The 26742-nt window shown below is 45.1% G+C and overlaps 1 protein-coding gene across 2 annotated transcripts in view; it reads right to left on the bottom strand.

Annotated features, from left to right (window-relative positions):
- The window catches only part of GRIN2A (glutamate ionotropic receptor NMDA type subunit 2A), a 452790-nt gene that overhangs the window by 344597 nt on the left and 81451 nt on the right, over positions 1 to 26742 (bottom strand). The gene's annotated exons all lie outside the window — the stretch shown is intronic.

The raw sequence follows: 26742 nt of genomic DNA, 5'->3' as shown, positions 1-26742 counted from the left end.
TGCTTGAGATACAGCATATAGTAAGTGCTCAATAAATGTCCGCAGTTATTTTTGTCACTCCCCTGCCTGCCTGCCAGGATTCAGTGCTGAAGGGTACGTTCAGGGCTGAGCCTTTAGGTCAGAGTCCCCTCGGCAAGACCCCTCTGCTACGCTTCTCGCTGGGGTTCTCCCTCCCGAGGCGGTCGGCAAATATTTGCTGAATGAACAAATAAATGAATAGTGGGCTTCCTGCCTCCCTCACCTCTGAGCCACTGAAGTGCACCTTCAGGCCTCCTTAGCATTAGGCTTCCTGGGTAAGAGCAACATGATCCAGCCTGGAATTTTATGTTCCTGGAATTTTGCAGAAAGGAAAGGTGGAAGGGAGATGGTTATTAACTGCTGTCTCTGCAAACGCCAAGCCATCTGCACCCCCGTTACCTAAGCACAGACCTCTGTGGGCGCCGAACTTCAGAGCCCTGAAAGTTGGAAGGGATTCCGAGCTTGGATCCCTCAGGCTAGGCTATTCTTGGAAGCCGAGCGCCATGCCTGCCACAGCGAGATGAGTCATGCGAAGATGTGATGGATTTCTCCACGGCAGAGCTATTTATCAGGCTAGATCTCTAGACCACAGAATACCAGAACACCGAGGGAGGGACGGGCTTCTCAGCTAATGCCACTTAAAACCATCACCTCCACCTGCAGCCTTGCATGGTACCCAGACAATAACGCTGGGACCCTCTCTGCATGGGAACTCCCACTTCAAGGAGGTCAAACGCTGTCCTCTGACATACTGTCCCCTGTTATATTCCAACAGCCCTCTGAAGAGCCTGTAATGTAGTTTCCAGCTCCAGCTCCACCTTCCAAGCTGGGACTGCTCACTCGTCACTTCCCATCTCGTATGGAGCCATCCCCACGAATTTCTTTGTCTCCCCCGTTACATCTAAGATCTTGGAAGATCTTGTATTGCCACCCTTGCTCATAAAACTCTGAGTTGTGCCTGCAGGCAGAATAACAGTGGTCTCATTTCATTTTGTTTTTGCGAAGTCCCAACTGTGAAAGAGAGTGACATGCCAGAAACAGTTTAAATGCCAACCATGTAAATAGCCACTGGGGGGCAATTTTCTCAGATTTCACATGCTCTGAGTTCACCATGAGGCGACTGGACCAACTGCTGAGCCTTTGCACACTTATTACAGGGGACGGGGAGCGGGGACGGAGTGGGGGCTGTCGCCCTGTTCCTGGCGCCTGGTTAATTCCACTTGTCTGGTTTCCTTTGTTCTCCTCGAACTGCCTGGAGATGTTTCTCAGAAGTCAGCCTGAGCTCCCACTTCTGAAGTTCTGCTCCCTACATATGCTCCCAAAGTTGCTCCAAGTGAAGGCAAGTTAATTAAAAAACCACATTCAATCAAACTGTCACTTTGTTTATGAAAAAAGTGTTGAGTGGCTGGAAATGGCAGGCACAACCACGGAGGATTAATGCTCGAAATTTGTTCTGATTAAAAGTACAATTGAGGCATTAAGGAAAAGTAAGCACGGTGAACCCAGGGGGGCCCTAAGCTACACAGTCTTCCATTTTCAAATACAACTGGGGACGGCTGTAAATACAAATAGAACTTCTCTGCCTGGAAGGATTCTCTGCCTTCATGAAGACAAAGCGTCTAGCCAGAACCGGTTATTGTGGAAGAGGGACAGAAGTGCTTAGGGATCTCTCCCCATGCCTGCCTGTTCCTTAAATGCACGTGTTCCACGTGTGAGTCAGACTGTGCAACTGATACTAAAACGAGTAGGGACCTCAGAGGCTCTGTGACCCTCAGATTGGGAAGCGAAGACCTGTGGACAGAAAATAGCAAGCTCAAGCCGTCTCGCAGACTAAAACCTGGGCATTTGCAACAACATGGATGGATCTTGACGGCATTACGCCCAGTGAGATAAGCCAGAGAAAGACAAATACGACATGATCTCACTTATAGGTGGAATCTTAAAAAAGGAGGAAACCTGAAGTCATAGAAAAATGAGTAAGATTTGTGGTTACCAGAGGTGGGAGGAAACTGCAGGAAGGTGGTTAAAAAGGTACAAAATTCCAGTTAAAGACAAAGATGCGCTGGGGGTGTAACAGACAGCAGAATAACTAGCTACCGCTGCTAGGTGGTATACTGGAAAGCTGCTAAGACAGGAAACCCTAAAAGTTCTCATCACAAGGGAAAAAAATTTTTCTTTCTTTTTTTTGGTATCTCTGTGAGATGACAAATGTCAACTAATGGTGGTAATCACTTTGCAATGGATGTAAGTCAAATCATTATACTGTACACCTTAAACTTACACATTGCTGTATGTCAAGTATCTCAATAAAACTAAAAGGGAAAAAAGAAAGAAAGAAAATGAAAGAAGAGGCCTGGAGTCAGGAGGTCTAAGGTTTATCACTTCCAGAACGTGTCGATTTCCAGAAACTTCATTTTCCGCAGGGCTACGAATCTGCTGGTCTATTCTATGCTGCAGAGCAATCAGTTCTAACAAAGCCCACCTAGAAACAGGAGGCTTTCACCTGGTTCTACGAACAAGAGATGCTTCTCCTGTATCCAGTGGTTCCATCTCACCCAGAATTGAAACATCCAAAATGTCATACAGTCACACGCACCCCCTCTGACAATGAAAGTATAAGAGGCCTTTGGAAAACAGCTGTTCTCAAGCCCACAGGCTGAATCCAAAGATCAGGACGAAGAGCACAGAGTCTCTCTCTTGGATCTGGCTCATCAGCCATGGCAGACAGAATTCTAAGATGACCACCAATGATCTAGACCCTTGTATGATCTCAGGGCAACACTCCTGTGATTATGTTACATCATGTGATAAAGGCAAAGAGGTTTTCAGGTGTCACTGAGGTCCCTAATCAGTCAATTTTGAGTTAAGTAAAAGGAAGATTATCCTGGGTGGGCCTGACCTCATCAGGTGAGAGCTCGAAAAGCGGGCTTAGGCTTTCCCTGGGCTCGGGGACTGGAAGTAACAGAGAGAGTCAGTCTCTTTCCCCCTCTCCCCACCTCTCCCTCCACTGCTGGTTTTGAACAAGGAAAGCTCTGTGAGGTCCACAGCTTCAAGGACATGCTGCTAAGTCATTTCAGTCATGTCCAACCCTGTGCGACCCCATAGACGGCAGCCCACCAGGCTCCCCCGTCCCTGGGATTCTCCAGGCAAGAACACTGGAGTGGGTTGCCATTTCCTTCTCCAATGCATGAAAGTGAAAAGTGAAAGTGAAGTTGCTCAGTCATGTCCGACCCTCAGCGACCCCTGGACTGCACCTTCCAGGCTCCTCCATCCATGGGATTTTCCAGGCAAGAGTACTGGAGTGGGGTGCCATTGCCTTCTCCATCAAGGACATGAGTCCTGTCAATAACCACATGATCTCAGGAAGAGACCCTGAGACTCGATGAGACCCCACCCCAGCTGACACCTGAATGGCAGCCTTGTGAGACCCTGAGCCAAGAATGCAGCTAAGCTGCACCTGGAATCCTGACCCACAGAATCTGTGAAATAATAAATAGGTGTTAGTCACTCATCCGGGGCAATTCATTACACAGCTAATATACAAGCCAAGAACCAACAAATCTCTAAAGAGGTCAAGGTGGGAATGATGTCAGTGTTACTCAAACGAGGAGCCGGCACTAGACATTTCTGCACGTGGGCCTCCTTCAGTAATAATAAAACAGAAAAGACTTCAAAACCTAACTGGCCCATTTCCTTTACCTGTCATTCTCTTTTTGAAAATTAAAGGCTTCCATGGGCACCCAGGGTTGACTTGATCACAGCATGGTTAGATAAGCTTCCAAGTGCTAAGGAAAAGAGGCCTCTGGCAGCATAGGAGGAACAAGTTGCTCTATGAGAAAGAAAAAAAAAAATCTTTTCAAAGGAAACGTTTGCGTCTCAAACCCAAAAAACAACAACTTCAGCCAAGAAGAAACTCCCACTATCTGGCATTTGGAGAGCTGGAGGAGAGATGATGCAAACGGGAATTTGTTCTGGGTGTGCAAATCTCTGACAGGTGTGCAAGACGCAACAATCCCCACGTTAATTCCCACCATCCTGGACACCAGACAGGTGCTAGCACATGTGAGAATGAGCAGACGTGCCTGGCTACTGCGAGGCAGGATTAAATGTTGCGAGACAGTATTTAATTAAGTGCTAAACCATCGGTTGCTGGGTTTAAGTGGTAACCTTTATAGGAATCCAGTCTGATGGGACACTTCCCTTTCAGAAATGACTCGCATGGTTACCCAACGTCATTAAGATAAAATTACCGAACAAGGTCTACAAGGCCCCTCATGCGGTCCGCCCTGCCCTCCTCTCCATCCTCATCTTTCACGACTCCCCAGTATTCTTCACTGCAGACTCACCAAACTCACTGCTCTCTCACTGGGCTGCTTCTCTGCCTGCCTTATCTTACAATGATGGCTACTGTTAATCTTCCAAGACGTACTTCAAAGTCACCACCTCCAGGAAGCCTTCTCGGATTCCTCCTAAGGTGTGTTAGAGATCCTAAGATAGCGTGCTGTTGTTTAGTCGCTAAGTCGTGTCTGACTCTTTTGCAACCCCATGGACTTATAGCCGGCCAGGTTCCTCTGTCCATGGAATTTTCCAGGCAAGGTTCCTGGAGTGGGTTGCCATTTCCTTCTCCAGAGATAGCCTGAGCTCAGTTGTTTGTTGTTGTTGTTGTTGTTTTTAATCTGTTCAACAGGGATAAAAATAGCACTGTGGTTGTAAAAACTAAATAAGTTAACACACATCAAGTGCTTAGAACCTGACATGTCATCAACACATAATAAGCACCCAGTGAATATTTCTATCATTTACTGATCACCTACTGAGTACCAAAGGTTGTGTGGGCAGACAGAATGCAAGACAGGCAAGACTCTGCCGTTCTTCCTAGAACCTTACCTGGGGGCCTTGGTACAATCCCTCCTATAGAGCAACCCCTCTTTGTATCAGTCTAGCAAGGAAACAAGGAGAAGGCAATGGCACCCCACTCCAGTACTTTGCCTGGAAAATCCCATGGATGGAGGAGCCTGGTAGGCTGCAGTCCATGGGGTCGAGAAGAGTCAGACGCTACTGAGCGACTTCACTTTCACTTTTCACTTTCATGCATTGGAGAAGGAAATGGCAACCCACTCCAGTGTTCTTGCCTGGAGAATCCCAGGGACGGGGAAGCCTGGTGGGCTGCCATCTATGGGGTGGCACAGAGTTGGACACGACTGAAGCAACTTAGCAGCAGCAGCAGCAGCAAGGAAATGAGTCCACTCCTGGAATGTCAGTTGGACAAAACCCTTCCTGGAACCCTGATGCTAACACCGAGGCCATTTAGACCAGAACCAAGTCCTGGCTTCTGACGTCAGTTTGAATCTCTATTTGAAGGATGCAAGTCGTGTCCGACTCTTTGCAACCCCATGGACTGTAGCTCACCAGGCTCCTCTGTCCATGGAATTCTCCAGGCGAGACTATTAGAGTGGGTTGTCATTCCCTTCTCCAAGGGCTCTTCCTGACCCAGGGATCGAACATAGGTCTCCTGCATTTCAGGCAGGTTCTTTACCATCTGAGCCACCAGGGAAGCCCAAGAAAAAGGGAGATATATGACAAATATGCCTTCTGAGGAGACTATTTCAATATCCCAGCAACATCTTCTTTGGGGACTGGATGTCGTGTGCATGCTTCGGGCAACCACATCTTTATCTCAGCAGATGTTACCTCTTCCAGGGGGGTTTTCATAATCTCCGCTTATTAGGAATTAATCTCTCCCCATCTGACTTCTCCAGAGTCGGAATCTTGGGTGCTTTTCTCCCAAGCCTCCAGCGCCACCTGATACATGATATGTTTATTCCCTGATTAATGTCTCCCTCCTCTGAAACATAAGCTCTACAAGGGAAGGGTTTGGATCTGGCCCACTGCTCTGTACCTAGCACCTAGGTCAGTCCTTGGACATAGCAGATATCAGTAAGCATCTGTTGCACTCTCCTTGTGGTCCAGTGGTTAAGACAGTATGCTTCCATCGCAGGGGGGGCAGTTTTGATTCCTGGTCAGGGAACTAAGATCCTGCATGCCAAGTGCAGCCAATAAAAAAATAGGAAAAAAATTAAAACTGAAAAAAAAAATATATATATCTGGTGAATGAATGAGGGGAGGAGCAGTAACCAGCGCTTTGGCAGTGCTTCTATGCACCGGGACCCGTGCTGAGTGCCTTATGTATAGTGACTCATTCAATCCATACCACTCTGTGAGTTAGGGACTGTCATTAATCCCATATTAGGAAGGAACAAGCTGACTTACGGAGCATTTCAGTTACTTGTCCTGTCATACAGCCAGTGAGCTGAGAGTAAAGACTCAAACTCAGTCCCTCAGCTCCAGAATTAATGCTTTTAACCACAACACTAGAATGAAGGAACAAACAAACAGATGAGTGAAAAATGAGAATGTCCTCAATGTCATATCTGGGGTTATACTGGGGGCTGTGCTCATCTGCTCTCCAGGCACGTTCTGAAATGCTGTAACCTCTACGTGAAGCAAAATCCTATGCCTTGCACACAGTAGGTGCTCAGGAAACATTTGCTCAACTGAATCACACCGGAGTTAGTCTTTCTGGGTATTCTAAGTAACATTTCACGCAAATCCCCAGCCTTCCTTCCCATGAAGATTCATAACAGCTCTGCAACAAATTGCAACGTTGCTAACTTACCCTTACCTGGAGCTCTGACAATAAGCAAACCAAAGCCACCATGCCTCACAGTGGCCCTGCCACCAGTTTCTGGGCCATAAGTGTTTGGAGAAACAGTGATACCAAAAGAAATCACTGCTTCTTGAGCCCTCTGAACCCTCTCATCCCGCTGCCCAGGAGGACAGGCAAAGCTGCAAACACGTAAGATATCTGCAGCAAGAACCAGCAGCTTCCTGGCCAGACTTCACTGCAAGAGAGCAAATCCCACCATCTTTGCTGGCTCAGGAGCAGCTGCCAAATCACAGTGGGTCCCCAAGAGAAGCTAAGCCATACAAAGGGGAGGAGTGGCTCGGAAGAGGAGGGAAGCAGTGGGGGAAAAAAATCTGGCTGTGTATCTACCTAGGACAATCTGTTTTCTCAACAGCCACAGAGGACTGTGGACCAGGACGAGGCCTGCAAATGTGGGCATATAACACGCCTGGGTTAATCCATGGGCTTCGGGGAGGAGCAGGCAGCGCTGCAAGACTGCTGGGCTCTAAAAATACCCAGCACATTCCCAACATGGCACGGACGGTGAGCTCTTAGCGGACAGGAATGGTGCCAAACAAATGCCTAGCTGGACGCTCCAGAATGAATTCCAAGGCTTCGGACTAGGAAAACATGGAAACCCAGGGAGGGAAGTGGTTTTCTCTTGAGCACTGTCAGAGAGCAATTAAGGTTTAAGAGGTTGGTGTGTTTGGATTGCCAGGGATTGAGGGCGGAGAGGGAGGAGAGAAGAGAGAAGATGCTGCAGCTATAGCCCTGGACGGCAGGATAATGTAGGGCTTAAAGTCATAAGCTCTGGCGCCAGATTGAGTCCACTTAAAAATCCTGGATCCACTACTTAACAACCATGCAGCACTAGGGGAAAATGAAATCTCTCTGAGCCTGTTTCTTCACCTGTAATAAGAGAACAGTAATAATAATCACCACCAACGACCTTATTGGTTTTTACAGAATTGGTAGTAGATTACGTGCTTATTCACTCAGTGGTGTCTGACTCTTTGCAACCCCATGGACTGTAGCCCGCCAGGCTCCTCTGTCCATGGGATTCTCCAGGCAAGAATACTGCAGTGGGTTGCCACTGCAAGGGATCTTCCTAATGCAGAGATCGAACCCAGATCTCCTGCACTGTAGACAGATTCTTTACCATCTGAGCTACCAGGGATTACATTATTGTTCAAGTATTCCCTGCCCCTCTCTGTAGGATTTCTCCCCATGGGGCAACTGGAATCCCCACCGAAGGGAGGCTCAGAGTCAGTGGAATGTGAGTGGAAGTGACATGTGCCGCTTCCTAGAAGAACCTTAAGACCCGTCCCATGGTCTACACTTTTCCCTTTTATCTCTTTCTCTTTTACCTCTGCCATGAGACTAGCCATGACCCAGCTAGGGGCTGCTCCTTCAGCCTCTCAGAGATGAAGCAGAGCCACAGCTAACCCGACATAAGCTATGAGCAAGAAATAAACCTTTGCTTTGTAAACCTTTGAGATTTGGGGGTGGCTTGTTACGGCAGTATAAAAAAGCTTAAACACCAACTGATACAAGGACCAGATGAGCTCATCTATATAATACACTTAACCCATATCTAGCATTTTCTAAGTGCGCAGTAGAATGTACCTATTATTACTAATATCATCATCACAGGGTCTCACCCTGTTTGGAGACATCACGTACCTTGCTGAGGAACTAACGAACACTTCCACCCTCTCTCTTGAGAAATGCAAGGATATACAAGGAATGAAAGGAAATGTCTGTATATACAGACACAACTACGCACCCGCCTACGGCAGTTCACACCTCCGAGGCTCGGAGCCCCTGGCAGAGGTGCCCAGGTTGAGAAACTCATCTTACGACCCTAAAGCAGGTTCCCTAAGCTGCAGCATGGAAACTGCCACCATAGCCTCTCTGGGGTCACATCAAAAATCACTGTACCCCTTTTTACCCACACCCAACCCCAGCCCTCCACAGACACTGGGGAGAACGGTCTCCAATAGCTGGGACCAGTAAGATGCAAGCAGGCAGCAGGGGACGCGTTCGGATAAAGACAGGTAGGCAGGGAACACCATCGGCTCAATGAGACGGAAGAGCACCTGGAGCACCAGGAAGTCACCTTTACTCTGTAGCAGAAACTTGAGGCTCAGATTAGACAATGTGGTTCCATACAGATTTTAGGTTTTTTTCATTTCTGTGAAAAACGCTATTGTAGTTTTAAAGAGATGGAAATATCCTCAACCTGATACATGGCTTCTATCAAAAACCCACAGCTAACATCACACTCATGAGTAAAAGATAATGTTTTTCCCCAAAGACCAGGAACAAAGCAAGGGTGTCACTTTTACCATTTTTATTCAATATTGTGCTAGAGATTCTAGTCAGTGAAGTTTAGTAAATACAGATGACTTTGTTAATTAGTTTATTAACTAAAGCTATCCAGTCCAGGGGGGAAAGGAAGTAAATATTTATTCATAGGTCACATAATCCTATGATATATGTGGAAAATCCTAGAGAATCCGCAAAATACTAACTAAACTAATGAATAAATATTAAAAGCAAGAGAAAAGACGTCCCTATACATTAGCATCAAAAGGATAAAATATTTAGGAACTAATGTACAGAAGAAGCAAAAGATTTATACCCTGACAACACAAAACAGTCTCCAAAAGAATTAAAGAAAATCTAAATAAAATGAGAGACATTCCATGTTTATGGATTGGAAGACCATTAGATTCAATAAATCTCCATCAACATTCCAGCAGCAAGGTTTTTTTGTAAAACGTGACAAACTTATTCTAAAATTTGGTCCTGGGGAAATATAAATACAAAGGATATGAAGTAGCCAAAATAAATTTGAAATAGAATAACAATGTTGGAAGATTTACACTACCCAATTTCAAACTTATTATAAAGCTACAGTAATCAATAGTGAGGTATTAAAGTAAGAAGAGACACAAAGATCAATGGAATGTAACTAAAAATTCAGAAATAATCCCTTATATTTATGTCACTTAATTTCTGATAAACATGCCAAGACAATTCAACAGGGAAAGGTTAGTCTTTTCAACCAATGATGCTGGGAATATTTTAAATCCATAAGTAAAGAAGTGAACTCATATTCTTATCTCAACACACACACAAATACTAACTCAAAACTTAAGTGCTGAAACTATAAATCTTTTAGAAAAACATATTAGAGAAAATCTCCTGACCTTTGGTTAGGCAGAGAGTTCTTAGACACAGCACCATTTTTATGAGCCCTAGATGGGAGAATGGATAAATGAGATTTTATTAAAAGCTTTTGCACTCCAAAATACACCGAAAAGATAAGCCACTGAGAGAAAATATTCTCAAACCATCTACATGATAAAGGATATATATCAAGAATATATAAAAACTCTTATAACTCTATACTAAAACAAATAACTCAAAAGATGGTTAAAGGCTGATTAGATATTTCACTAATATGACCTACAAATGGCTAATAAGCAAATGACAAGGTGATTATCACTAGTCATTAGAGAAATCAAAATTAAAACAATGATATATCACTTACATACTAGAATGACTTAAAAAGTACTGGCAAGGATATAGAAACACTGAAACTCTCATACATTGCTGCGATGGAAATATGAAATGGTAACAGCCACTATGGAAGACAGTCTGACTATTCCTACTTGTAGGTATCTACCCAAGAAAAAGTAAAACATATGTCCACACAAATTCTTGCACATGGATGTTCACAGGAATAGTGTTTATGACACAAAAAGTTGGAAGCAACTCAAATATCCATCAGCTCATGAATGGTACACTGTATATCCAAACAATGGGATAGTATTTGCCAATAGAAAAGGTAAAGTGGAGAGTGAAAAAGTTGGCTTAAAGCTCAACATTCAGAAAACGAAGGTCATGGCATCCGGTCCCACCACTTCATGGGAAATAGATGGGGAAACAGTGGAAACAGTGTCAGACTTTATTTTTCTGGGCTCCAAAATCACTACAGATGGTGACTGCAGCCATGAAATTAAAAGACGCTTACTCCTTGGAGGGAAAGTTATGACCAATCTAGATAGCATATTCACAAGCAGAGACATTACTTTGCCAACAAGGGTTCGTCTAGTCAAGGCTATGGTTTTTCCTGTGGTCATGTATGGATGTGAGAATTGGACTGTGAAGAAGGCTGAGCGCTGAAGAATTGATGCTTTTGAACTGTGGTGTTGGAGAAGACTCTTGAGAGTCCCTTGGACTGCAAGGAGATCCAACCAGTCCATTCTGAAGGAGATCAGCCCTGGGATTTCTTTGGAAGGAATGATGCTAAAACTGAAACTCCAGTACTTTGGCCACCTCATGCGAAGAGTTGACTCATTGGAAAAGATTCTGATGCTGGGAGGGATTGGGGGCAGGAGGAGAAGGGGACGCCAGAGATGAGATGGCTGGATGGCATCACTGACTCGATGGACGTGAGTCTGGGTGAACTCTAGGAGTTGGTGATGGACAGGGAGGCCTGGCGTGCTGTGATTCATGGGGTTGGAAAGAGTCGGACACGACTGAGTGACTGATCTGATTTGATCTGAAACGCTGATACACACTCCGACATGGGTTAACCTCAAAAACATTATGCTACGTGAATGAAGTCAGATTCAAAAGACCACATATTGTATGGCCTCATTTACGTGAAATGTCCAGAAAGAGCAAATCTACAGAGGAGGCAGATCTGTGGTTGCCTGGAGTTGGGAGTGGAAGAGATGATTGATACAAAGAGGTTTGAGGGAATTTTTGCAGGAGTGATAAAAATACTTGAAAACTGTCTTGTGGGGATGGTGGTAAAAATCTGTATTTTGACTAAAAATAATTGAATTTATGAGTAGATTTATGATTTGTCAATTATGGACCAATAACGCCGTAAAAATAAAGCCGTTCTGGCCAGCCCACCCAATAGTCTGCTCATGTCTGTGGTCTCCTGCACCACCAAACTAGACCTTTCAATAGGAGGTAGGACTTCCCTGATGGTCCAGTAGTTGGGCGTCTGCCTGCCAATGCAGGGAAGGTCCTGTGTGCCACGGGGCCAGCTAAGCCCACGAGCCACAACTACCGAAGCCCGTGACACCCTGGAGCCCGAGCTCCGCAAGTGAAGCCACTGCAGTGAGAAGCCCAAGCAGCAGAGCTCGAGAGTAGCCCTTGCTCTCTGCAACTAGAGAAAGGCCCCATGCGGCAACACAGACCCAACACAGCCAAAAATATACAAGTTGTTTTTTAGAGAATAAAAAAGAAAAATCAAGAGGTAGAAGAGTTTGGTTAGAGGAGTGATGTTTGAAGTTGGAGATGTTCTATCTCTCTGAATAATCCTGCCCCAGCAATATTTAGGAAGAGTTTTTTTTTTAAGTGACACAAACAGTACGATAGTGTCAGCACAATATCTACATGCATATGTTTTAAGTCTCTTCCATTCTAGAAAGGGAATCTTGTGACAGTCCAAGGAAAATTGGTCTTTAACGCTGAATAGTTAAGTTAGCATCTCAGCAGAAAGTCACTGTCCCGTGAGACCTTCCGACCTGAGCCACCCGGGATAGCAGTGCCTCCCGCGCCTCCAGGGAAATGAGGCAGCAATAGATGGAGACTGTCGTGTCTTTACTTCTCTAGAACGTCAGAGCACAAGGAACTCTCCTTTGTCTGAGAATATAATAGCTTCCCAGTTCCAAAGGAAGAAGTAGAAATGGGCAATGTTTAACTATTTGGCCTTCAGTACTAACTTAGGATGTGCCAGGCACTGTTCTAAGCGCTTGTGTCTTAACTAGTTTAATGCTCATCACCACCCTATGAGGTCAGTGTTTTTTTATTCCCCTTTTAGAGACGAGGAAGGGGCTTCCCAAGTGGCTCAGTGGTAAAGAATCCGCCTGCCGATGCAGGAGACGCAGCTTTGATTCCTGGGTGGGGAAGATTCCCTGGAGATCCATAGATGAGGACCCATAGAGAGGTTAAGCGGCTTGCCCAAGAGCCCACAGCAAGTCAACAGAAGGGAGGCAGGATGCAAATCAAGCAGATAAACTTGGAGTCCCTTCTTCCTCTTGTACTCAAGGACACTAAATAGAAGGTTGGGGGAAAGAGAAGTAAATGTTAATGCTACCTCCCACCTGGCAGCTAAGAGTTACAGTTTCTTCCCACTGCAAGCAGAGTGCTTCCCAGGTGGCACTGGTGGTAAAGAGCCTGCCTGCCAATGCAGGAGACATAAGAGATGTGGACTCAATCCCTGGGTCAGGAAGATCCCCTGAAGGAAGAAATGGCAGCCCACTCCAGTCTTCCTCCCTGGAGAATCCCAGGGACAGGGGACCCTGATGGGCTACAGTCCATGGGGTTGCAAAGAGTTGGACGCGACTGAGTGACTAACACTTTTTCCTAGGGGGCCCAAGACTCCAGGGAGGCGACGGTCCTGGGGCCCGCTATCACAGACCTCACCTAGGTCGGTTTCTCTCCTTTTACAAATGAGAGTGTGGCCCACAGAGGAAGACGGATGTGCTGCCCCAGTGAATGAGTGCTCAAGGGGTGGTGGAAACCTAAATCTCCTCTTCCTACCCTGGTTCCCAACATTTGAGACCCAGATGTCTGTCAAATAATCTGAAAACTCGGGGTTTTATTGAGGAGTGTATTAGTTTGCCTGGGCTGTCAAAACAACCAAAATTTCTTTTTTCTGATTAAGTTTTATTAATATATTTTTTATTTTAAATATTATTTATTTTAATTAATTTAATTAAATATTTTAATATTTATTTTCATTATATTATTTATAATAATTATTGTATCGTTGCTTTGCAATGTTGTGCTAGTTTCTGATGTACAGCAAAGTAAATGAGCTATGCGTATACAAACATCCCCCCTTCCTTGGATTTCCTACCCATTTAGGTCATCACAGAGCATTGAGCAGAGTTCCCTGTGCTATACAGCAGGCTCTCATTAGTTACTATTGTCTAAAGTAGTGTATATATGTCAATCCCAAACTCCTAATCCATCCCACCCCCTACCTTTCCTCCTTGGGATACATACGTTTTCTCTCTACATCTGTAAACAATAGAAATTTCTTTCCTTACAGTCGTGGAGGCTCAAAGTCTGAGATCAAGGTGTGCCGACCAGCTTCCTTTATTCTGAGGCCTCTCTCCCTGACTTGCAGACGGCTGCCTGCTTGCTGTGTGCTCACACAGTCCTGTGTCCTAATCCTCTCTTCCAAGGATACCAGTCAGATGAAATAAAGGCCAATTCTGATGGCTTTATTTGAACTTAATCACCTCTTTAAAAGCCCTACCTCCAAAAGCAGTTACATTCTGAAGTCCTGGAGGTTAGGATTTCAGCATATGAACTTGGAAACGGCAGGCTTCAGCCCATAATGAGAGTCTGCTCTCTGCTCAGCAGGGTGACAAGTGTGACGGGGGAGGGGAGGTACATTATCCTCAGGGACTCAGCCATGCTCTTCATCACTATCTCCCCCACAGCCCTTGCCACATTCACTTGTGATGGGGTGGATGAGTCATACCCCGGAAACAATGAGACACTAACACACAAAACAGCTTGAGGATAGCAGGATTGGGGTTTAAAAAAGCACAGAACGGGGAGCCAGGAAGTAAGGGTCGTAGGCTCAGTCCTGCCACTCACACCTGCTATGTGATTCTCTGTAAACTTGTACATCAAAATACCCAGTTTAAAAAATAATAATAATAATGGGTCTAGGCCCCATTTCAGACTGATAAAACCAGATTCACTAGGTGTGGGGTCCAGGCATCCACATATTTGCTTTTTGTGGTTATTTAAACCCCTTGGGTGATTCTAATGTGCTTCTTTGGGTGGAGAACTCCTATGGGTCTTAGAGGAAAATTTTATCCTGACATTTTCTGGGCTAGTGAGCACCAGGGTGGATGGTCCAGTGTAGAATGTCTCACAATACATCCCCAAGCAGCAGGAGCAGCATTGCCCGGGAACTTGTTAGAAACAGAAATCCTTGGGTTTCATCCAGACATAATCAAGCAGACACACTGGAGGAAGAAAGCCAGCAACGGTGTTCTAACAAGCCTTCAGGCGGGCTGTTTGCCCACTAAAGTTTGAGAACCACAGTCTACACTGCTTCTCAATTATTTTAAGGTGAAATAATGTTCTTCTTTCCCTTTCCAGTTTATTTTTAATTGTGGCTAAAATAAAAAGCCCATTGACAGATGAGCAGATAAAGAAGATGTGGTACATATATACAATGGAATATTACTCAGCCATAAAAAAGAATGAAATAATGCCACTTGCAGCCATGTGAATGGACCTAGAGATTATCATACTAAGTGAAGTAAATCAGAAAGATAAATACCATGTATCACTTACATGTGAAATCCGTAACAAAATGTGACACAAATGAACATATCTACAAAACAGAAACAGACTCACAGACACAGAGAACAGAGAGGTGGTTGCCAAGGGAGAGGCGGTTGGGGTAGGGAAGGACTGGGAGTGCAGGGCTGCTGCTGCTGCTGCTAAGTCACTTCAGTCGTGTCCGACTCTGTGCGGCCCCATAGACGGCAGCCCGCCAGGCTCCTCCGTCCCTGGGATTCTCGGGGCAAGAACACCGGAGTGGGTTGCCATTTCCTTCTCTGGTAGGACTAGCAGATGTAAAGTATTACGTATAGGATGGATAAACAACAAGATCCTACTGTAGAGCACAGGGAATGATATTCAATATCCTGTGATAAGCTATAATGCAAAAGGATGTAAAAAAGAATATATATATATATGAATAACTGAATTGCTTTGCTGTACAGCAGAAATTAACACAACATTCTAAATAAAAACCACTATATTTCAGTAAAATAAAGTTAAAAAAAACACACAACATAAAACGTACTATCTTAACCATTTTTAAATGTACAATTCAGTAGTGCTAAGTATATTTAACATTGCTGCAGCGGATCTCCATTTTCATCTTGCAAAATGGAAACTGTACCCATTAGACAACTTCCTGTCTCTCCCTTCCTGCAGCCCCTGGCAACCACCTTTCTACTTTCTGTTTCCATGAACTTGATGACTTTTGATACCTCACACATGTGGGATCATACAGTATGTGCCTTTGTGTGTCTGGATTATTTCACGAAAAATAATGTCCTTAAGGTTTATCCATGTTGTAGCATGTGACAGCATTTCCTTCCTTTTTTAAGGCTGAATAATACTCTATTGTGTGTATATACCACATTTTGGTAATCCACAGATGGACACTTCGGCTGTTTCCACCTCTTGACTATTATGAATAATGTTGCCATGATCCTGAGTGTGCAACCTCAACTTTACTATGGATACAAATCACCTATGTGCGTGTGTGTTAAGTCGCTTCAGTCGTGTCCGACTCTTTGAGATCCCATGGACTGTAGCCTGCCAGTCTCCTCTGTTCATAGGCTTCTCCAGGAAAGAATACTGGAGTAGGTTGCCATTGCCTTTTCCAGGGGATCTGCCCGACCCAGGGATTGAACCTGCATCTCTTATATTTCCTGAGTGTGCAACCTCAATTTTACTATGGATACAAATCACCTATGAATAGTGTTAAAATAGATTATGATTCAGGGCGGTCTTGGTGGGCTTCTCCCAGATTCTGCATTTCTAACCAGCTCCAAGGTGATGTTGATGCTGAGCTGCAGACCACATTTTGAATAACAGAAGTGTAGTGGTTGTGAATGTGTCAGTCACTCAGCCGTGCCTGACTCTTTGTGATCCTGTGGACTGTAGTCTGCAGGCTCCTCTGTCCATAGGATTTTCCAGGCAAGAATACTGGAGTGGGTTGTCACTTCCTTCTCCAGGGGATATTCCTGATCCAGGGCGAATTCTTTACCACTAGCGCCACCTGGGAAGCCAAAAGGTCTAGATCCAATGAGAGGACAAAAAGGAACTCAGAAAAATTGTAAATCAAGGCCCAGATCACTTTCCCTAAATGGCCCCCAAAGGACGAAGTCCAGGAACAACAGTGAGACAGTGCATTTCAGCTCTACTATTCCAACCCATGCCCACTATATTCTCTTCTTGCCAAATATCCCACATCTCTTGTACTTCCCCTGCAGGTCAGCACCCCATGCACAGTCCTGCTACAACCACTACTAACCCTTGAACTAACTTCTCTCGTACATCACTCTCATGCCAGGCCCCTCAGTCTGGAAACAAAGAACCAATCTACAAAATGCAAGGGCATCTACTAGAAAAGATTAGAACTCTTTCCCACATGTGACGCTGTAACGGTGATGTTAACTGCGATGATTTTTAGGTGGTTGGTACAAGAATACAAAATTAAATAACATCATATCACATGGTAAAAAAGTGGCTCCCTTGCAAGTCTGTTTCAACCCTTCCTGAAAACGTCACACACACACACAAAAAGTCCCGAACACTCTACGACGCTGGCTAATCTCCTGTTTTAACAGAGTTCAGGCCTCAGGCTCAGAGCCTTTAGGCAGGCAGCAGGCTCCAGCTAGAAATAAAAAAGCACTGTTTGGTCTTTGTCGTATTTATTTTTGCACTTACTTTCTATTTGTAGGAAGTGATACTGGTTTTCCATTTATGGTTCTGATGCCAAGTTGCTTTTTTAAAACAAATGTACTTAAATTTAAAAGGGAGTGATTTAAAAACACACGTTAAATAAATAATTGTCGAGGAGACGTTTGAAGTCGGAAATCTTAGAGGAGGAGGACTCGGGCCACTTCCCGAGAAACCCGTACCACATACAGCATCTGGGTGCCTTGGAGACTGCACCCACTGTGATCACATCTGTGAGGGACCAGGGAGGGGACACAGCCTCCAGCCAAACTGGAACTGCAGTGCCAAGAGAGGGGCCAGCAGAGCCAACTTCTGTCCTTCCTTCTGGCCCATGAAATCTTTCCTGAAATTCAGGGCCTGGACAGGGACTGACCAAGTCTGCCGCTGTAGGAAGATCCTGGTTCTACGGAGCCAAACCTGGGGACAACTAGAGACAACAGATGAGTGGTCAGTGTGCTCAGGTCCTCAAGCTGCCCTTTCCTTCTTAATCGCCCCCATTTATGGAAATTTGGATCAAAGCAAGTGTTAGTCACTCAGTCATATCTGACTCTTTGCAATCCCATAGACTGCAGCCCTCCAGGCCTCTCTGTCCATGGGATTCTCCAGGCAAGAAAACTAGAGTGGGTTCCCATTCCCTTCTCCAGAGGACCTCCCCAACCCAGGGATTGAACCAGGGTCTCCTGCATCGCAGGCATATTCTTTACCGTCTGAGCCACCAGGAAAGCCCTGGATCAAAGCAAAGAGGCTTCTAAAATTCTCCACACCGTGTGCCACTGGACCAAAGATTTCCTCCTTGACCTTAAAGAGTTATAAAGGGCCTCATTACAGGTAATTGCAAAACCATTACAAAAATCAATTACCTACTTTGAGATGGCTCCAACTCCACCTATTCAATAGAAAAGATACTTACTCTAAAGCTTTTGGTGTTTTCATTTCAATAGGAACTTCTTTTACTGTTGCAAGCAGCATTACAATTTTAAAAGAGAGGAACATTCTCAGTAATTAAATGCAAATCACCAGAGCTCCAAATTCAGGGGCCTGTCTCCCCAGTGCCTAGTTGCAGCACCAGGGGAGACAAATAACTCAAAAGGCAATAGGATGCTGTTCTCCCTCCCCTCCAACCTCCTCAGATAATCAAGGCCCCCTGGCTCAGAGAAATGTCGAAGCGGGTACTCTTTCCCAAGGCTGAGCCTACCTGCGGCTGCATTTTCCCAAGAGCAGGATGGAGCAGAAGAGATCTGTTTGTTGACCCAGTCCTGCTATCTCCAGGGTTTTGATTTGCTGGCTGGTTTACCAAGGCTTCCCTGGTGGCTCAAACAGTAAAGAATCTGCCTGCAACGCAAGAGACCTGGGTTTGATCCCGGGGTTGGGAAGATTCCCTGGAGAAGGAAACGGCTACCCACTCCAGTATTCTTGTCTGGAGAATTCCATGGACGGAGGAGCCTGGAGGGCTAGAGTCCATGGGATTGCAGAGGGTGGGACACAACTGAGTGACTTTCACTTTATTGGGGCCAAGAGATAGAAGAGCAGGAACTTGCTTCAAAGGCTGGATTCCAATGCCCCTTCCTCCAGGATGCCTTAGGGACCCTCCCCCACTACCGGTTAGAAGAACTCTGCTTGCCCACAACAGTGAAGTCAGAATGTTCTCAGATCAAATATCAGCACAAGAACAACATGTGCTCTTTCAACAAAGTTCTTGAGCACCTACTGCGGGGTGAGACACTGTTCCAGGAGTCGGAGAGACAGTGGTGAAGACACATGGGTGATTCTCTACCCTTACAGAGCTTGGAGACAGGAGCTAGCCAAATAATCAAAGAAGCAAATAGAACATCACAAATCATAGTGAGTGCTATTCAAACGCATGAAAAGAATTTACTAGTCAAGGAGTGACCGTGGAAGGAACAGCAGGTGCAAAGGGCCTGGGTCAGAAAGAAGCAAGCGAGCATGAGGGGAACCACAAGAAGGCCCATAAGACTATAAAGGCCCATAGGACTGTGAAGGCCCATGAGCAGAGATCCGGCAGGCAAGAGATGTGGCCAGAGAAGTAACTGAGGTCAGCCAAGTAGTGTCTCGGAGATCACAGAGACAATTTTTTATTCGAACCACCATAGCAAAGGAAGCCAGCAAAGGGGTCTAAGCAGGGGAGAGACATGGACTGTATTTTGAAAGAACCCACAGGATTCAGTGGAGAGAACAGGTTTGAGAGAGGAGCTGAGATGCATGCAGGAGGGCAATCTGAGGATCCCACAGTTGTCCTGGCAAAAGATGCTGAGCACTGGGCCCAGAGGGGAGAGTGGAGATAGAAGGGTTTCTACTGGTTGTACAATGTCAGCCAAGTCACTTCTCCTCTCTGGACCTCCATTTCCTCATCTGTGAAATGGGAATAATAATGCCCACACCTCTTAATGAAATGAGATGACACGTGATGAGCACCTGTCCTGTCATGAGAATTCAATAACAACAGCTATTGTTATAATGATGATGCTCTTGGCACTGCTCATAAGACCCTTGTCCATTTACGTCCTTTTAAATGGTCATATGTCCACACTTCTTATTTCATTAAAGCATTAAAGCAAGGCTTTCTGTTCTTTGAAGGGATAGTCCCTGCTGGATTCACCACGCTGCAAAGTAGAGTGCTAAACAGGGTGACAAGCATCCAGAAAGTGTAAATTAATATTTGTGGAGGGATTGGACTTGAACAGTCCAGCTGATGGCACTCAGGCAGGCTCCCTAATCATTTGAGTTTATCCATCATCAGATCAGATCAGATCAGATCAGTCGCTCAGTCGTGTCCGACTCTTTGCGACCCCACGAATTGCAGCACGCCAGGCCTCCCTGTCCATCACCAACTCCCGGAGTTCATTCAGACTCACGTCCATCGAGTCAGTGATGCCATCCAGCCATCTCATCCTCTGGCGTCCCCTTCTCCTCCTGCCCCCAATCCCTCCCAGCATCAGAGTCCTTTCCAATGAGTCAACTCTTCACATGAGGTGGCCAAAGTACTGGAGTTTCAGCTTTAGCATCAGTCCTTCCAAAGAACTCCCAGGGCTGATCTCCTTCAGAATGGACTGGTTGGATCTCCTTGCAGTCCAAGGGACTCTCAAGAGTCTTCTCCAACACCACAGTTCAAAAGCATCAATTCTTCAGTGCTCAGCCTTCTTCACAGTCCAACTCTCACATCCACACATGACCACTGGAAAAACCACAGCCTTGACTAGACGAACCTTTGTTGGCAAAGTAATGTCTCTGCTTTTGAATATGCTACCTAGGTTGGTCATAACTTTCCTTCCAAGGAGTAAGCATCTTTTAATTTCATGGCTGCAGTCACCACCTGCAGTGATTTTGGAGCCCATAAAAATAAAGTCTGACACTGTTTCCCAATCTATTTCCCATGAAGTGATGGGACCGGATGCCATGATCTTCGTTTTCTGAATGTTGAGCTTTAAGCCAACTTTTTCACTCTCCACTTTCACTTTCATCAAGAGGCTTTTGAGTTCCTCTTCACTTTCTGCCATAAGGGTGGTGTCATCTGCATATCTGAGGTTATTGATATTTCTCCCAGCAATCTTGATTCCAGCTTGTGTTTCTTCCAGTCCAGCATTTCTCATGATGTACTCTGTATATAAGTTAAATAAACAGGGTGACAATATACAGCCTTGAAGAACTCCTTTTCCTATCATAGACATGCTGATTTCCAGGAAGTACCACTCCATGGAATCTGCCTTCAAGAAACAGCAAATTGTTCAGCCACTGAGAGCGCAGTTCTCTGTCAGCCTCCACCTACAGCCTTCAGGATCTGGTTCAGCTTTGGAGCTGAGGCCATGCTCTCCCCAGGCACTCCCTAGCCAATAACTGAGCACAGTGGGGTTACCAGGGCCTCATTGTTTCTGCCCAAAGTGGTGTTCCACTATCTGTGCATCATGGTCTGAGCCCGTCACTTGCTCGATCCTGCTTCTTCCCACTCTCATTTTATTTTTCAGAGGCATTTACATGCCCTCTCCCCACCTCCTATAAATCTCCACTCCTGACTCTCTCCAGATCAGCCTTTGCTCCCTGGAGGGTCCAGTGGGCACACCTTGGAGAGAAGAGGAACTAAAAACTACCACATGAAGTGGCAGATAAAAGAAGCGTCTAGGTAAGTTAAGCAACTCAGAGCTGTTCGCTGTCTCAAAGGATTAAAGCTCCAAGAGCTATAAAAGAGGATGCGCTAATTAATTAAGTTGACTCAAATTACCAGGAAGCTTTCTGATTAATAGCAGATGTTGGGGTTCCAGGAAAGATTGCTCCCTGGTTTTGGCCAGAATCCCAGGGGTCATTCAGGCCTGCGATTTGCCCCGTTCTTCTCTCCTTCTGGCTGATACCTCTCAATCCATTTTTCTGGATGCTAATTATAAACCTAGGACATGCGCCTAATCTTCCAGCAAGAAAAGCCTAGGGATGTCAGTCCACTTTACCTCTCCTTTCCTTGAAAATCAGTGTGGGGTTTCAGGCAAAAAGAAATCAAATGGAGATAAGAAAACACAGACACACACATAAAATACCCCCAAACCCTAACAGAGCATTCAAAGCTTTTGTTGGAGAGACAGCACCACTATACGAGAGAACTATTGTTGCTTACATTGGAGGGACAGTTTAGAAGGTTTGGGGGAAAATCCACTCAAACTTTAGTCTAGTCTCAGTTTCAAGGACATCAACCCACCTTTGTGAAGGCAAAGATGACAGGAAAAACTCACAACACAGTGATCCTCTTAAAGTGGAAGTCGCTCAGTCGTGTCCGACTCTTTGCAACCCCATGGACTATACGGTCCATGGAATTCTCCAGGCCGGAATACTGGAGTGGGTAGCCTTTCCCTTCTCCAGGGGATCCTCCCAACTCAAGGAAGGAACCCAGGTCTCCCTCATTGCAGGCAGATTCTTTACCAGCTGAGCCACAAGAGAAGCCCAAGAACACTGGAGTGGGTAGCCTAGCGCTTCTCCAGCAGATCTTCCCAATCCAGGAATCCAACCGGGGTCTCCTGCACTGCAGGTGGATTCTTTACCAACTGACCTATCAGGGAAGTCCAATACAATAGCAACCAGTATGCTTCTAGCACTGGGTAAGGATTTTCACACAATTATCTCATCTAGACATCCCAGGAATTCACTGACATTGGTGATATGATCATCCATTCTTCTTCAATGAGGACAGAAAGGCTCAGAGAGGATCAGTAACTTGTTGGAGGTCACAGAGGTAGTAAGTGGCAGAGCTGGGATTCAAACTTATGTCTCTCCAGAATTAAAGACTATATTTATCATGCTTTCTCCACGGTCCTCAAACACTCTTTCCCTGGACATTCATTGTCTGAGACTCACTTACCCACAGACATGCCCCGGGTTGCAGCATCATTTAACAAGCATTCCTTGTCTAATCTGAGCCAAACCCTGTGCTGGACGCTGGAAAGAAAGGAATGGATGATCTCTGATGTCAAGAGGCTCACAGACTAGTTGAGGAGATAATATAGGGCAATGTCTCTTATGTTCTCTCTCATAAAGGAGTGTGTGTACGTGCTAAGTCACTTCAGTCGTGTCCAACTCTTTGCGACCCCATGGACTATAGCCCGACAGGCTCCTCTGTCCAAGAATACTGGAGTGGGTTGCCATGCCCTCCTCAAGGGGATCTTCCTGACCCAGGGATTGAACCAGCATCTCTTATGTCTCCTGCATTGGTAGGTGGGTTCTTTACCACCAGTGTCAGTTGGGAAGCCCCTCAAAAGGGAGATATAAACTCTCAGCTCCAAGGATAGAGATACCATCAGCAGAGACAGAGACTTTTTTTTAAGATGAAGAAATTGAAGATAGGAGAATGTAGACTTGTCCGAAGACGCACATCTAGTCATAACAAAGCTAAAACTCAAACCAGGTAAGCCAATATATCACAGGCTCTGAATCATCATAGCTGAAGGAAACAGCATGCTTGGGGATGGAGGTGGGCCTCTCCTTACACCAATCAGAACGCAATTTGCAGACAATTTTCAGAGCAGAGAATGCATGAGTGTCTGGAGGGCAGTGATCAATCATTTCAGCCATCGTGAGACCAGAATAGATACAAAGAGAATCACGACCGCACAGAATCCTGACAGTCAAGGGAACTAACCTCAGAATATTTCTTCTTACAATTCGATGCCCATGGTTCTAGAATTCGGAGAGGATATAAGGAGATGCTCATTTGGGCAGCTGAAGCAATACCTGTGTGTCCAACTCTTGCAACCCTATGGATCGTAGACCTCCAGGCTCCTCTGTCCCTGGGATTCTCCAAGCAAGAATACTGGAGTGGGTTGCCATCCCTCCTCCAGGGGATCTTCCTGACCCAGAGATCAAACCTGAATCTTTTAAGTTCCCTGCATTGGCAGGTGGTTTCTTTACCACTAGTGCCACCTGTGAAGCCCAATACCCACCTATATCATGGGACTATTGCCAGAAGTCCTAATAACCTCACAGAATCTGAAGGACAAAATAGTTCATACACAGCCATCCAGCCTAGTGCCAGAATTCCTGCTGGATTCTCTGTGACATGTGCTTATGCTGCCTGATGACCCTCCAATGACAAAGAACTCTGAGTCCACCCAGTGCTCTTGCTTATTCTTTCCAGAGCCAGATTCTATCTCCCCTGGGCTATCTCTTTCTTTAGATTCCAGAGCAACTTGGAACATATTTGCTCCACATTCAATATGGAAACCCTTCAGATTACTGTATACAGCAAGCTACCAAGTCCTCTCCCTTCCTTATTTTTCTCTACTCCCAGAAGCACACACACCTACCCTTCCACTGATACTCTTAGTGAACCATTTCCAGTCGCCTGCACCTCCCCTGGGCATCTTCCTCTTAACAAGTCCAGTTTATCCACATCCTTCTTAAAATATGGAACCCAGGAATGAATGTAGCCAAAGATATAAACATTTGTGAAAGGGCTTTAAAAAATCATACTATATTAGGCAGAAGTAAAGGAATTTCTCCCTTTCTGGGACCAGGCAAATTACAGACTAGTTTTCTTAATACAAAATAGTTTGAAAAAACGATTACATTTATTCATTCATTTATGCATTAAGTTTACAGATCTGTGCTGATTCTAAAACTATAGCCCATGAGAAGGGCGGGACATATAATGATGTTCATATGTATGCATTAGTGTCCGAGTCCTTGGACCCCGTAGACTGCAGCCTGCCAGAATCCACTGTCTGTGGAATTCTCCAGGCAAGAATACTGGACTGGGTTGCCATTTCCTATTCCAGAGGATTTTCCCAACCAAGGGATGGAACCTGCATCTTCCACAGCTCCTGCATTGCAGGAGGACTCTACCACTGAGCCACCAGGGAAGCGGGCATATAATGATAGATAAAATCACTTCTTACCCTTTATTGATCACTTGAGGCTCACTCCACAGCCCTCTTCTCTTCCCACCTTTTTTCCCCTCCCAGGGTGATCTTATCTATCTTCCTGGCTGAAGCTCAACTGCCACTCAGCTCCAGGTTGTTGCCCTGACATTTCCATCAGGATGACCTGCAGCCTCCTCCAATCCAACGTGTTTAGAAATAAAAAAAAAAAACCAACTCATCACTTTTCCCTCTTCAGACTAACCCTCCCCTTCAGTATGGCAGCACCATCCTCCCAGACATTCAGGCTGAAATTCTAGAACTCTTGCCACCTCCCTTCCCCTCAAGCCCTGTGTCTGGTCACTCTCCCTCTGATACACTATTTGTCTCCATCCATCTACTCTTCTCTTTTCTCTCCTGGCCTGACTGTCTGTGACCTCTTACCTGGACAAGTTCAATGACAAGTTGAAAAACTTTCTTCCTCCTTCCATTGTTGCCTCCTACAATTCATTCCCCATTCAGCAGCCAGAGAGCTCTCTTTAAAAAAAACCTGGGGAGTTGCCTGGTGGTCCAATGGTTAAGAGTCTGCCTTGCAATGCAGGGTTGTCAGGGAGCTAAGGTTCCACGTGCCATGAAGCAACTAAGCCTGCAAGCCACACCTAAAGAGTCCATGCGCCTCATGAGAGATCCCGCATGACGCAACTAAGACCCAGCGCAGCCAAATAAATAAACAAAACTTTAAAAAATTAAATTAAATTAAAAAAAAGAGAGAGAAACCTGATCATGTCTATTTCCTAAATAAAACCCTTCATGGATCTGCCCAGAGTAGCCCATTCACCTCTGCGTGGCCTGGCCTCTTCTGACACCACCACCACTCCATTCCTCCACCCCCACTCCTGGATCTGCAGTGTGTAATCATTCTGGCCTTTCTCCAGTTCTTTAAAGAGGCCATAGTCCTTCCAACTGCAGGGCCTTTGCACATGCTGGAATGCTCTCCTTCTCAGCTACTCTCTCCTTCAGCCCCACCTTCACCTAGCTAATTCTTCATTACCCTTCAGAAGTGATTCAAACATCACCACCTTAGAGAAATGTTCCTTAGGCATGCCCTTCACCCTGAGGGCCCCTCTCATAGCAGCCTGTCATTCCCAGTCATTGCAACTTTGGCAATCATAACTAAATAATTTGATGCCTGATTCATTATTTGGTGTTTTTGTCCAATGTGACTACAACTTTAGCTTGAGACTGTATCTGTCTTGCATTCCTACACATCCCTCATGGTGAACATCTTGCACTGTATAAACAAGTGGTGAATAAAAGGATAACTAGGGATACAGAGTCAGAAAATACAGACATGGCTAAACTATATGGCAGATGTGGACAAGGGGAAAAAAGTGTGATTGAATTCCATCAAAAATGGTTCTGCCTGGAAAATATACAAACTTCCACTTATAAATAAACACTAAGGATATAACATAATGATAAATATAATTAGCACTTCTGTATGTTATAAATGAAAGTTATTAAGAGAGTAAATCCTAAGTGTTCTCATCACAAGAAAAGAAAAAAAAAAAATGTTTCTATTCCTTTAATGTTGTTGTCATTACTGTTGTTGTTCGGTCACTCAGTCATGTCAGCCTCTTTGTTACCCCATGAACTGCAGCAGGCCAGGCTTCCCTGTCCTTCACTATCTCCCAGAGTTTGCTCAAACTCATGTCCGTTGAGTCAGTGACGCCATCTAACCATCTCATCCTCTGCCACCCGCTTCTCCTCTTGCCCTCAATCTTTCCCAGAATCAGTGTATTTTCCAATGAGTTGGCTCTTTGCATCAGGTGGCCAAAGTACTGGAGCTTCAGCTTCAGCATCAGTCCTTCCAGTGAATATTCAGGGCTGATTATGAAATAATGGATGTTCACTAAACTTAATGTGATTATCACGATGTATGTAGACCAAACCACGTTAAACTTATATAGTGCTATATATCTCAATTATCTATCAATACAACTGGAAGAAAAAATGATTCTGCTGCAGTACAAAAACTGAGTTTGAGTTCAATCTTTTCCTTTTAACCAGCTTATGTACAGAGACAGACACAACCTTGATTAGTGATTCAGACATGCTGTGAACTATTTATATTTCAACCTTAGACTG

This window comes from Bos indicus x Bos taurus, chromosome 25 (assembly GCF_003369695.1).
Source record: "Bos indicus x Bos taurus breed Angus x Brahman F1 hybrid chromosome 25, Bos_hybrid_MaternalHap_v2.0, whole genome shotgun sequence".
NCBI classification, from domain to species: domain Eukaryota; kingdom Metazoa; phylum Chordata; class Mammalia; order Artiodactyla; family Bovidae; genus Bos; species Bos indicus x Bos taurus.
Note: the sequence above shows the minus strand (reverse complement) of the source record. Positions and strands in the feature narration are given on the sequence as shown.